This window comes from Hypanus sabinus, unplaced genomic scaffold, assembly GCF_030144855.1.
Source record: "Hypanus sabinus isolate sHypSab1 unplaced genomic scaffold, sHypSab1.hap1 H_5, whole genome shotgun sequence".
In the NCBI taxonomy this organism is placed as follows: domain Eukaryota; kingdom Metazoa; phylum Chordata; class Chondrichthyes; order Myliobatiformes; family Dasyatidae; genus Hypanus; species Hypanus sabinus.
Window position 1 is genome coordinate 622,926 of NW_026779046.1, and position 14,221 is coordinate 637,146.

The following is a 14,221-nucleotide window of genomic DNA, read 5'->3' on the forward strand; positions in this document are numbered from 1 at the left end:
GGGTACACAGTCTCCCATTCCAGCACGGTCTGGGTACACAGTCTCCCGTTCCAGCACGGTCTGTGTACACAGTCTCCCGTTCCAGCACGGTCTGGGTACACAGTCTCTCGTTCCAGCACGTCCTCTGTACACAGTCTCCCGTTCCAGCACGTCCTGGGTACACAGTCACCCATTCCAGCAGGGCCTGGGTACACAGTCTCCCGTTCCAGCACGGCCTGGGTACACAGTCTCCACATCCAACACGGTCTGGGTACACAGTCTCCGCATCAAACACGATCTGGGTACACAGTCTCCCATTCCAGCACGGCCTGGGTACACAGTCTCCCGTTCCAGTACGGCCTGGGTACACAGTCACCTGTTCCAGCACGGTCTGGATACACAGTCACCCGTTCCAGCACAACCTGGGTACACAGTCTCCCATTCCAGCACGTCCTGGGTACACAGTCTCCCGTTCCAGCACGTCCTGGGTACACAGTCACCCATTCCAGCACGGCCTGGGTACAGAGTCTACAGTTCCAGCACGGCCTGGGTACACAGTCTTCCGTTCCAGCCCGTCCTGGGTACACAGTCACCCATTCCAGCACGGCCTGGGTACACAGTCTCCCGTTCCAGCACGGTCTGTGTACACAGTCTCCCGTTCCAGCACGGTCTGGGTACACAGTCTCCCGTTCCAGCACGTCCTCTGTACACAGTCTCCCGTTCCGGCACGTCCTGGGTACACAGTCACCCATTCCAGCACGGCCTGGGTACACAGTCTCCTGTTCCAGCACGGCCTGGGTACACAGTCTCCACATCCAACACGGTCTGGGTACACAGTCTCCAAATCAAACACGGTCTGGGTACACAGTCTCCCATTCCAGCACGGTCTGGGTACACAGTCACCCGTTCCAGCACGGTCTGGATACACAGTCACCCGTTCCAGCACGGCCTGGGTACACAGTCTCCTGATCCAGCACGGTCTGGGTACACAGTCACCCGTTCCAGCACGGTCTGGGTACACAGTCTCCCATTCCAGCACGGTCTGGGTACACAGTCTCCCGTTCCAGCACGGTCTGTGTACACAGTCTCCCGTTCCAGCACGGTCTGGGTACACAGTCTCTCGTTCCAGCACGTCCTCTGTACACAGTCTCCCGTTCCAGCACGTCCTGGGTACACAGTCACCCATTCCAGCAGGGCCTGGGTACACAGTCTCCCGTTCCAGCACGGCCTGGGTACACAGTCTCCACATCCAACACGGTCTGGGTACACAGTCTCCGCATCAAACACGATCTGGGTACACAGTCTCCCATTCCAGCACGGCCTGGGTACACAGTCTCCCGTTCCAGTACGGCCTGGGTACACAGTCACCTGTTCCAGCACGGTCTGGATACACAGTCACCCGTTCCAGCACAACCTGGGTACACAGTCTCCCATTCCAGCACGTCCTGGGTACACAGTCTCCAGTTCCAGCACGTCCTGGGTACACAGTCACCCATTCCAGCACGGCCTGGGTACAGAGTCTACAGTTCCAGCACGGCCTGGGTACACAGTCTTCCGTTCCAGCCCGTCCTGGGTACACAGTCACCCATTCCAGCACGGCCTGGGTACACAGTCTCCCGTTCCAGCATGGTCTGGATACACAGTCTCCCGTTCCAGCACGGCCTGGGTACACAGTCTCCCATTCCAGCACGACCTGGGTACACAGTCTCCCATTCCAGCACGGTCTGGATACACAGTCTCCCGTTCCTGCACGGCTTGGGTACACAGTCACCCGTTCCAGCACGGTCTGGGTACACAGTCACCCGTTCCAGCACGGTCTGGATACACAGTCACCCGTTCCAGCATGGCCTGGGTACACAGTCTCCCGTTCCAGCACGGCTTGGGTACACAGTCTCCTGATCCAGCACGGTCTGGGTACACAGTCACCCGTTCCAGCACGGTCTGGGTACACAGTCACCCGTTCAAGCTCGGCCTGGGTACACAGTCTCCCATTCCAGCACGGCCTGGATACACAGTCTCCCATTCCAGCATGGTCTGGGTACACAGTCTCCTGTTCCAGCACAGCCTGCGTACACAGTCACCCGTTCCAGCTGTGTCTGGGTACACAGTCTCCTGTTCCAGCACGGCCTGGTTACACAGTCACCCATTCCAGCACGGTCTGGATACACAGTCTCCCGTTCCAGCACGGTCTGGGTACACAGTCACCCGTTCCAGCACGGTCTGGATACACAGTCTCCCATTCCAGCACGGCCTGGATACACAGTCTCCCATTCCAGCATGGTCTGCGTACACAGTCTCCTGTTCCAGCACAGCCTGGGTACACAGTCACCCGTTCCAGCACTGTCTGGGTACACAGTCACCCGTTCCAGCATGGTCTGGTTACACAGTCTCCCATTCCAGCACGGTCTGGGTACACAGTCACCCGTTCCAGCACGGTCTGGGTACACAGTCACCCGTTCCAGCATGGTCTGTGTACACAGTCTCCTGTTCCAGCACGGTCTGGATACACAGTCACCCGTTCCAGCACGGTCTGGGTACACAGTCACCCGTTCCAGCACGGCCTGGATACACAGTCTCCCATTCCAGCACGGCCTGGATACACAGTCTCCCATTCCAGCATGGTCTGGGTACACAGTCTCCTGTTCCAGCACAGCCTGCGTACACAGTCACCCGTTCCAGCTGTGTCTGGGTACACAGTCTCCTGTTCCAGCACGGCCTGGTTACACAGTCACCCATTCCAGCACGGTCTGGATACACAGTCTCCCGTTCCGGCACGGTCTGGGTACACAGTCACCCGTTCCAGCACGGTCTGGATACACAGTCTCCCATTCCAGCACGGCCTGGATACACAGTCTCCCATTCCAGCATGGTCTGCGTACACAGTCTCCTGTTCCAGCACAGCCTGGGTACACAGTCACCCGTTCCAGCACTGTCTGGGTACACAGTCTCCTGTTCCAGCACGGCCTGGGTACACAGTCACCCGTTCCAGCACGTCCTGGGTTCACAGTCTCCCGTTCCAGCACGCCCTGGGTACACAGTCTCCCGATCCAGCTCGGTCTGGGTACACAGTCTAGCATTCCAGCATGGCCTGGGTACACAGTCTCCCATTCCAGCACGGCCTGGGTACACAGTCTCCCGTTCCAGCACGGCCTGGGTACACAGTCACCCGTTCCAGCACGGCCTGGGTACAGAGTCTCCCGTTCCAGCACAACCTGGGTACACAGTCTCCCGTTCCAGCACGGTCTGGGTACACAGTCTCCCGATCCAGCACGTCCTGGGTACACAGTCTCCCTTTCCAGCACGTCCTGGGTACACAGTCACCCATTCCAGCACCGCCTGGGTACACAGTCTCCCATTCCAGCACGGCCTGGATACACAGTCTCCCGTTCCAGCACGGCTTGGGTACACAGTCACCCGTTCCAGCACGGTCTGGGAACACAGTCACCCGTTCCAGCACGGTCTGGATACACAGTCTCCCATTCCAGCACGGCTTGGGTACACAGTCTCCCATTCCAGCACGGTCTGGGTACACAGTCACCCGTTCCAGCACGTTCTGGATACGCAGTCACCCGTTCCAGCACGGCCTGGGTACACAGTCACCCGTTCCAGCATGGCCTGGGTACACTGTCTCCCGTTCCAGCACGGCTTGGGTACACAGTCTCCTGATCCAGCACGGTCTGGGTACGCAGTCACCCGTTCCAGCACTGTCTGGGTACACAGTCACCCGTTCCAGCACGGTCTGGTTACACAGTCACCCGTTCCAGCACGGTCTGGGTACACAGTCTCCTGTTCCAGCACGGCCTGGGTACACAGTCTCCCGTTCCAGCACGGCCTGGGTACACAGTCTCCACATCCAGCACAGTCTGGGTACACAGTCTCCCATTCCAGCACGGCCTGGGTACACAGTCACCCGTTCCAGCACGGTCTGGGTACACAGTCTCCCGTTCCAGCACGGCCTGGGTACACGGTCACCTGTTCCAGCACGGCCTGGGTACACAGTCACCCGTTCCAGCACAACCTGGTTACACAGTCTCCCATTCCAGCACGGTCTGGATACGCAGTCTCCCGCTCCAGCACGGCCTGGGTACCCAGTCTCCCATTCCAGCACGGTCTGGGTACACAGTCTCCCGTTCCAGCACGGTCTGTGTACACAGTCTCCCGTTCCAGCACGGTCTGGGTACACAGTCTCCCGTTCCAGCACGTCCTCTGTACACAGTCTCCCGTTCCGGCACGTCCTGGGTACACAGTCACCCATTCCAGCACGGCCTGGGTACACAGTCTCCTGTTCCAGCACGGCCTGGGTACACAGTCTCCACATCCAACACGGTCTGGGTACACAGTCTCCAAATCAAACACGGTCTGGGTACACAGTCTCCCATTCCAGCACGGTCTGTGTACACAGTCACCCGTTCCAGCACGGTCTGGATACACAGTCACCCGTTCCAGCACGGCCTGGGTACACAGTCTCCTGATCCAGCACGGTCTGGGTACACAGTCACCCGTTCCAGCACGGTCTGGGTACACAGTCACCCGTTCCAGCACGGTCTGGTTACACAGTCTCCCGTTCCAGCACTGTCTGGGTACACAGTCTCCCGTTCCAGCATAACCTGGGTACACAGTCTCCCATTCCAGCACGGTCTGGATACAGTATCCCACTCCAGCACGGCCTGGGTACACAGTCTCCCATTCCAGCACGGTCTGGGTACACAGTCTCCCGTTCCAGCACGGTCTGTGTACACCGTCTCCCGTTCCAGCACGGTCTGGGTACACAGTCTCTCGTTCCAGCACGTCCTCTGTACACAGTCTCCCGTTCCAGCACGTCCTGGGTACACAGTCACCCATTCCAGCAGGGCCTGGGTACACAGTCTCCCGTTCCAGCACGGCCTGGGTACACAGTCTCCACATCCAACACGGTCTGGGTACACAGTCTCCACATCAAACACGATCTGGGTACACAGTCTCCCATTCCAGCACGGCCTGGGTACACAGTCTCCCGTTCCAGTACGGCCTGGGTACACAGTCACTTGTTCCAGCACGGTCTGGATACACAGTCACCCGTTCCAGCACAACCTGGGTACACAGTCTCCCATTCCAGCACGTCCTGGGTACACAGTCTCCCGTTCCAGCACGTCCTGGGTACACAGTCACCCATTCCAGCACGGCCTGGGTACACAGTCTCCCATTCCAGCACGGCCTGGGTACACAGTCTCCCATTCCAGCACGGTCTGGGTACACAGTCTCCCGTTCCAGCACGGTCTGTGTACACAGTCTCTCGTTCCAGCACGTCCTCTGTACACAGTCTCCCGTTCCAGCACGTCCTGGGTACACAGTCACCCATTCCAGCAGGGCCTGGGTACACAGTCTCCCGTTCCAGCACGGCCTGGGTACACAGTCTCCACATCCAACACGGTCTGGGTACACAGTCTCCGCATCAAACACGATCTGGGTACACAGTCTGCCATTCCAGCACGGCCTGGGTACACAGTCTCCCGTTCCAGTACGGCCTGGGTACACAGTCACCTGTTCCAGCACGGTCTGGATACACAGTCACCCGTTCCAGCACAACCTGGGTACACAGTCTCCCATTCCAGCACGTCCTGGGTACACAGTCTCCCGTTCCAGCACGTCCTGGGTACACAGTCTCCCATTCCAGCACGGCCTGGGTACACAGTCTCCCATTCCAGCACGGCCTGGGTACACAGTCTCCCATTCCAGCACGGTCTGTATACACAGTCTCCCGTTCCTGCACGGCTTGGGTACACAGTCACCCGTTCCAGCACGGACTGGGTACACAGTCACCCGTTCCAGCACGGTCTGGATACACAGTCACCCGTTCCAGCATGGCCTGGGTACACAGTCTCCCGTTCCAGCACGGCTTGGGTACACAGTCTCCTGATCCAGCACGGTCTGGGTACACAGTCACCCGTTCCAGCACGGTCTGGGTACACAGTCACCCGTTCAAGCACGGCCTGGGTACACAGTCTCCTGTTCCAGCACGGCCTGGGTACACAGTCTCCATTCCAGCACGGCCTGGGTGCACATTCTCCCGTTCCAGCACGGCCTGGGTACACAGTCACCCGTTCCAGCACGGTCTGGATACACAGTCACCCGTTCCAGCATGGCCTGGGTACACCGTCTCCCGTTCCAGCACGGTCTGGATACACAGTCACCCGTTCCAGCACGGTCTGGGTACACAGTCACCCGTTCCAGCATGGTCTGGTTACACAGTCTCCCATTCCAGCACGGTCTGGGTACACAGTCACCCGTTCCAGCACGGTCTGGGTACACAGTCACCCGTTCCAGCATGGTCTGGGTACACAGTCGCCTGTTCCAGCACGGTCTGGATACACAGTCACCCGTTCCAGCACGGTCTGGGTCCACAGTCACCCGTTCCAGCACGGCCTGGATACACAGTCTCCCATTCCAGCACGGCCTGGATACACGGTCTCCCATTCCAGCATGGTCTGGGTACACAGTCTCCTGTTCCAGCACGGCCTGGGTACACAGTCACCCATTCCAGCACGGTCTGGATACACAGTCTCCCGTTCCAGCACGGTCTGGGTACACAGTCACCCGTTCCAGCACGGTCTGGATACACAGTCTCCCATTCCAGCACGGCCTGGATACACAGTCTCCCATTCCAGCATGGTCTGCGTACACAGTCTCCTGTTCCAGCACAGCCTGGGTACACAGTCACCCGTTCCAGCACTGTCTGGGTACACAGTCTCCTGTTCCAGCACGGCCTGGGTACACAGTCACCCGTTCCAGCACGTCCTGGGTTCACAGTCTCCCGTTCCAGCACGCCCTGGGTACACAGTCTCCCATTCCAGCACGGTCTGGGTACACAGTCTAGCATTCCAGCATGGCCTGGGTACACAGTCTCCCATTCCAGCACGGCCTGGGTACACAGTCTCCCGTTCCAGCACGGCCTGGGTACACAGTCACCCGTTCCAGCACGGCCTGGGTACAGAGTCTCCCGTTCCAGCACAACCTGGGTACACAGTCTCCCGTTCCAGCACGGTCTGGGTACACAGTCTCCCGATCCAGCACGTCCTGGGTACACAGTCTCCCTTTCCAGCACGTCCTGGGTACACAGTCACCCATTCCAGCACCGCCTGGGTACACAGTCTCCCATTCCAGCACGGTCTGGATACGCAGTCTCCCACTCCAGCACGGCCTGGGTACACAGTCTCCCATTCCAGCACGGTCTGGGTACACAGTCTCCCGTTCCAGCACGGTCTGTGTACACAGTCTCCCGTTCCAGCACGGTCTGGGTACACAGTCTCCCGTTCCAGCACGTCCTCTGTACACAGTCTCCCGTTCCGGCACGTCCTGTGTACACAGTCACCCATTCCAGCACGGCCTGGGTACACAGTCTCCTGTTCCAGCACGGCCTGGGTACACAGTCTCCACATCCAACACGGTCTGGGTACACAGTCTCCAAATCAAACACGGTCTGGGTACACAGTCTCCCATTCCAGCACGGTCTGGGTACACAGTCACCCGTTCCAGCACGGTCTGGATACACAGTCACCCGATCCAGCACGGCCTGGGTACACAAGTCTCCTGATCCAGCACGGTCTGGGTACACAGTCACCCGTTCCAGCACGGTCTGGGTACACAGTCACCCGTTCCAGCACGGTCTGGTTACACTGTCTCCCGTTCCAGCACTGTCTGGGTACACAGTCTCCCGTTCCAGCATAACCTGGGTACACAGTCTCCCATTCCAGCACGGTCTGGATACAGTCTCCCACTCCAGCACGGCCTGGGTACACAGTCTCCCATTCCAGCACGGTCTGGGTACAGTCTCCCGTTCCAGCACGGTCTGGGTACTCAGTCTCTCGTTCCAGCACGTCCTCTGTACACAGTCTCCCGTTCCAGCACGTCCTGGGTACACAGTCACCCATTCCAGCAGGGCCTGGGTACACAGTCTCCCGTTCCAGCACGGCCTGGGTACACAGTCTCCACATCCAACACGGTCTGGGTACACAGTCTCCACATCAAACACGATCTGGGTACACAGTCTCCCATTCCAGCACGGCCTGGGTACACAGTCTCCCGTTCCAGTACGGCCTGGGTACACAGTCACCTGTTCCAGCACGGTCTGGATACACAGTCACCCGTTCCAGCACAACCTGGGTACACAGTCTCCCATTCCAGCACGTCCTGGGTACACAGTCTCCCGTTCCAGCACGTCCTGGGTACACAGTCATCCATTCCAGCACGGCCTGGGTACACAGTCTCCCATTCCAGCACGGCCTGGGTACACAGTCTCCCATTCCAGCACGGTCTGGATACACAGTCTCCCGTTCCTGCACGGCTTGGGTAAACAGTAACCCGTTCCAACACGGTCTGGGTACACAGTCACCCGTTCCAGCACGGTCTGGATACACAGTCACCCGTTCCAGCATGGAATGGGTACACAGTCTCCCGTTCCAGCACGGCTTGGGTACACAGTCTCCTAATCCAGCACGGTCTGGGTACACAGTCACCCGTTCCAGCACGGTCTGGGTACACAGTCACCCGTTCAAGCACGGCCTGGGTACACAGTCTCCTGTTCCAGCACGGCCTGGGTACACAGTCTCCATTCCAGCACGGCCTGGGTGCACATTCTCCCGTTCCAGCACGGCCTGGGTACACAGTCACCCGTTCCAGCACGGTCTGGATACACAGTCACCCGTTCCAGCATGGGCTGGGTACACAGTCTCCCGTTCCAGCACGGCCTGGGTACACAGTCACCCGTTCCAGCACGGTCTGGATACACAGTCTCCCATTCCAGCACGGCCTGGATACACAGTCTCCCATTCCAGCATGGTCTGCGTACACAGTCTCCTGTTCCAGCACAGCCTGGGTACACAGTCACCCGTTCCAGCACTGTCTGGGTACACAGTCTCCTGTTCCAGCACGGCCTGGGTACACAGTCACCCGTTCCAGCACGTCCTGGGTTCACAGTCTCCCGTTCCAGCAGGGTCTGGGTACACAGTCTCCCTTTCCAGCACGTCCTGGGTACACAGTCACCCATTCCAGCACCGCCTGGGTACACAGTCTCCCATTCCAGCACGGCCTGGATACACAGTCTCCCGTTCCAGCACGGCTTGGGTACACAGTCACCCGTTCCAGCACGGTCTGGGAACACAGTCACCCGTTCCAGCACGGTCTGGATACACAGTCTCCCATTCCAGCACGGCTTGGGTACACAGTCTCCCATTCCAGCACGGTCTGGGTACACAGTCACCCGTTCCAGCACGGTCTGGATACACAGTCACCCGTTCCAGCACGGCCTGGGTACACAGTCACCCGTTCCAGCATGGCCTGGGTACACAGTCTCCTGATCCAGCACGGCCTGGGTACACAGTCTCCACATCCAGCACAGTCTGGGTACACAGTCTCCCATTCCAGCACGGCCTGGGTACACAGTCACCCGTTCCAGCACGGTCTGGGTACACAGTCTCCCGTTCCAGCACGGCCTGGGTACACGGTCACCTGTTCCAGCACGGCCTGGGTACACAGTCACCCGTTCCAGCACAACCTGGTTACACAGTCTCCCATTCCAGCACTGTCTGGATACGCAGTCTCCCACTCCAGCACGGCCTGGGTACACAGTCTCCCATTCCAGCACGGTCTGGGTACACAGTCTCCAAATCAAACACGGTCTGGGTACACAGTCTCCCATTCCAGCACGGTCTGGGTACACAGTCACCCGTTCCAGCACGGTCTGGATACACAGTCACCCGTTCCAGCACGGCCTGGGTACGCAGTCTCCTGATCCAGCACGGTCTGGGTACACAGTCACCCGTTCCAGCACGGTCTGGGTACACATTCACCCGTTCCAGCACGGTCTGGTTACACAGTCTCCCGTTCCAGCACTGTCTGGGTACACAGTCTCCCGTTCCAGCACGGCCTGTGTACACAGTCACCTGTACCAGCACGGCCTGGGTACACCGTCACCCGTTCCAGCATAACCTGGGTACACAGTCTCCCATTCCAGCACGGTCTGGATACAGTCTCCCACTCCAGCACGGTCTGGGTACACAGTCTCTCGTTCCAGCACGTCCTCTGTACACAGTCTCCCGTTCCAGCACGTCCTGGGTACACAGTCACCCATTCCAGCAGGGCCTGGGTACACAGTCTCTCGTTCCAGCACGGCCTGGGTACACAGTCTCCACATCCAACACGGTCTGGGTACACAGTCTCCACATCAAACACGATCTGGGTACACAGTCTCCCATTCCAGCACGGCCTGGGTACACAGTCTCCCGTTCCAGTACGGCCTGGGTACACAATCACCTGTTCCAGCACGGTCTGGATACACAGTCACCCGTTCCAGCACAACCTGGGTACACAGTCTCCCATTCCAGCACGTCCTGGGTACACAGTCTCCCGTTCCAGCACGTCCTGGGTACACAGTCACCCATTCCAGCACGGCCTGGGTACACAGTCTCCCATTCCAGCACGGCCTGGGTACACAGTCTCCCATTCCAGCACGGTCTGGATACACAGTCTCCCGTTCCTGCACGGCTTGGGTACACAGTCACCCGTTCCAGCACGGTCTGGGTACACAGTCACCCGTTCCAGCACGGTCTGGATACACAGTCACCCGTTCCAGCATGGCCTGGGTACACAGTCTCCCGTTCCAGCACGGCTTGGGTACACAGTCTCCTGATCCAGCACGGTCTGGGTACACAGTCACCCGTTCCAGCACGGTCTGGGTACACAGTCACCCGTTCAAGCACGGCCTGGGTACACAGTCTCCTGTTCCAGCACGGCCTGGGTACACAGTCTCCATTCCAGCACGGCCTGGGTGCACATTCTCCCGTTCCAGCACGGCCTGGGTACACAGTCACCCGTTCCAGCACGGTCTGGATACACAGTCACCCGTTCCAGCATGGGCTGGGTACACAGTCTCCCGTTCCAGCACGGCCTGGGTACACAGTCACCCGTTCCAGCACGGTCTGGGTACACAGTCTCCCATTCCAGCACGGCCTGGGTACACAGTCTCCCGTTCCAGCACAACCTGGGTACACAGTCTCCCGTTCCAGCACGTCCTGGGTACACAGTCACCCGTTCCAGCACGGTCTGGGTACACAGTCTCCCATTCCAGCACGGCCTGGGTACACAGTCTCCCATTCCAGCACGGTCTGGATACACAGTCTCCTGATCCAGCACGGTCTGGGTACACAGTCTCCATTCCAGCACGGCCTGGGTGCACATTCTCCCGTTCCAGCACGGCCTGGGTACACAGTCACCCGTTCCAGCACGGTCTGGATACACAGTCACCCGTTCCAGCATGGCCTGGGTACACAGTCTCCCGTTCCAGCACGGCCTGGGTACACAGTCACCCGTTCCAGCACGGTCTGGGTACACAGTCTCCCATTCCAGCACGGCCTGGGTACACAGTCTCCCGTTCCAGCACGTCCTGGGTACACAGTCTCCCGTTCCAGCACGTCCTGGGTACACAGTCACCTGTTCCAGCACGGTCTGGATACACAGTCACCCGTTCCAGCACAACCTGGGTACACAGTCTCCCATTCCAGCACGTCCTGGGTACACAGTCTCCCGTTCCAGCACGTCCTGGGTACACAGTCTCGCGTTCCAGCATGGTCTGGATACACAGTCTCCCGTTCCAGCACGGCCTGGGTACACAGTCTCCCATTCCAGCACGGCCTGGGTACACAGTCTTCCATTCCAGCACGGTCTGGATACACAGTCTCCCGTTCCTGCACGGCTTGGGTACACAGTCACCCGTTCCAGCATGGCCTGGGTACACAGTCTCCCGTTCCAGCACGGTCTGGATACACAGTCACCCGTTCCAGCACGGTCTGGGTACACAGTCACCCGTTCCAGCATGGTCTGGTTACACAGTCTCCCATTCCAGCACGGTCTGGGTACACAGTCACCCGTTCCAGCACGGTCTGGGTACACAGTCACCCGTTCCAGCATGGTCTGTGTACACAGTCTCCTGTTCCAGCACGGTCTGGATACACAGTCACCCGTTCCAGCACGGTCTGGGTACACAGTCACCCGTTCCAGCACGGCCTGGATACACAGTCTCCCATTCCAGCACGGCCTGGATACACAGTCTCCCATTCCAGCATGGTCTGGGTACACAGTCTCCTGTTCCAGCACAGCCTGCGTACACAGTCACCCGTTCCAGCTGTGTCTGGGTACACAGTCTCCTGTTCCAGCACGGCCTGGTTACACAGTCACCCATTCCAGCACGGTCTGGATACAAAGTCTCCCGTTCCAGCACGGTCTGGGTACACAGTCACCCGTTCCAGCACGGTCTGGATACACAGTCTCCCATTCCAGCACGGCCTGGATACACAGTCTCCCATTCCAGCATGGTCTGCGTACACAGTCTCCTGTTCCAGCACAGCCTGGGTACACAGTCACCCGTTCCAGCACTGTCTGGGTACACAGTCACCCGTTCCAGCATGGTCTGGTTACACAGTCTCCCATTCCAGCACGGTCTGGGTACACAGTCACCCGTTCCAGCACGGTCTGGGTACACAGTCACCCGTTCCAGCATGGTCTGTGTACACAGTCTCCTGTTCCAGCACGGTCTGGATACACAGTCACCCGTTCCAGCACGGTCTGGGTACACAGTCACCCGTTCCAGCACGGCCTGGATACACAGTCTCCCATTCCAGCACGGCCTGGATACACAGTCTCCCATTCCAGCATGGTCTGGGTACACAGTCTCCTGTTCCAGCACAGCCTGCGTACACAGTCACCCGTTCCAGCTGTGTCTGGGTACACAGTCTCCTGTTCCAGCACGGCCTGGTTACACAGTCACCCATTCCAGCACGGTCTGGATACACAGTCTCCCGTTCCAGCACGGTCTGGGTACACAGTCACCCGTTCCAGCACGGTCTGGATACACAGTCTCCCATTCCAGCACGGCCTGGATACACAGTCTCCCATTCCAGCATGGTCTGCGTACACAGTCTCCTGTTCCAGCACAGCCTGGGTACACAGTCACCCGTTCCAGCACTGTCTGGGTACACAGTCTCCTGTTCCAGCACGGCCTGGGTACACAGTCACCCGTTCCAGCACGTCCTGGGTTCACAGTCTCCCGTTCCAGCACGCCCTGGGTACACAGTCTCCCGTTCCAGCTCGGTCTGGGTACACAGTCTAGCATTCCAGCATGGCCTGGGTACACAGTCTCCCATTCCAGCACGGCCTGGGTACACAGTCTCCCGTTCCAGCACGGCCTGGGTACACAGTCACCCGTTCCAGCACGGCCTGGGTACAGAGTCTCCCGTTCCAGCACAACCTGGGTACACAGTCTCCCGTTCCAGCACGGTCTGGGTACACAGTCTCCCGATCCAGCACGTCCTGGGTACACAGTCTCCCTTTCCAGCACGTCCTGGGTACACAGTCACCCATTCCAGCACCGCCTGGGTACACAGTCTCCAATTCCAGCACGGCCTGGATACACAGTCTCCCGTTCCAGCACGGCTTGGGTACACAGTCACCCGTTCCAGCACGGTCTGGGAACACAGTCACCCGTTCCAGCACGGTCTGGATACACAGTCTCCCATTCCAGCACGGCTTGGGTACACAGTCTCCCATTCCAGCACGGTCTGGGTACACAGTCACCCGTTCCAGCACGTTCTGGATACGCAGTCACCCGTTCCAGCACGGCCTGGGTACACAGTCACCCGTTCCAGCATGGCCTGGGTACACTGTCTCCCGTTCCAGCACGGCTTGGGTACACAGTCTCCTGATCCAGCACGGTCTGGGTACGCAGTCACCCGTTCCAGCACTGTCTGGGTACACAGTCACCCGTTCCAGCACGGTCTGGTTACACAGTCACCCGTTCCAGCACGGTCTGGGTACACAGTCTCCTGTTCCAGCACGGCCTGGGTACACAGTCTCCCGTTCCAGCACGGCCTGGGTACACAGTCTCCACATCCAGCACAGTCTGGGTACACAGTCTCCCATTCCAGCACGGCCTGGGTACACAGTCACCCGTTCCAGCACGGTCTGGGTACACAGTCTCCCGTTCCAGCACGGCCTGGGTACACGGTCACCTGTTCCAGCACGGCCTGGGTACACAGTCACCCGTTCCAGCACAACCTGGTTACACAGTCTCCCATTCCAGCACGGTCTGGATACGCAGTCTCCCGCTCCAGCACGGCCTGGGTACCCAGTCTCCCATTCCAGCACGGTCTGGGTACACAGTCTCCCGTTCCAGCACGGTCTGTGTACACAGTCTCCCGTTCCAGCACGGTCTGGG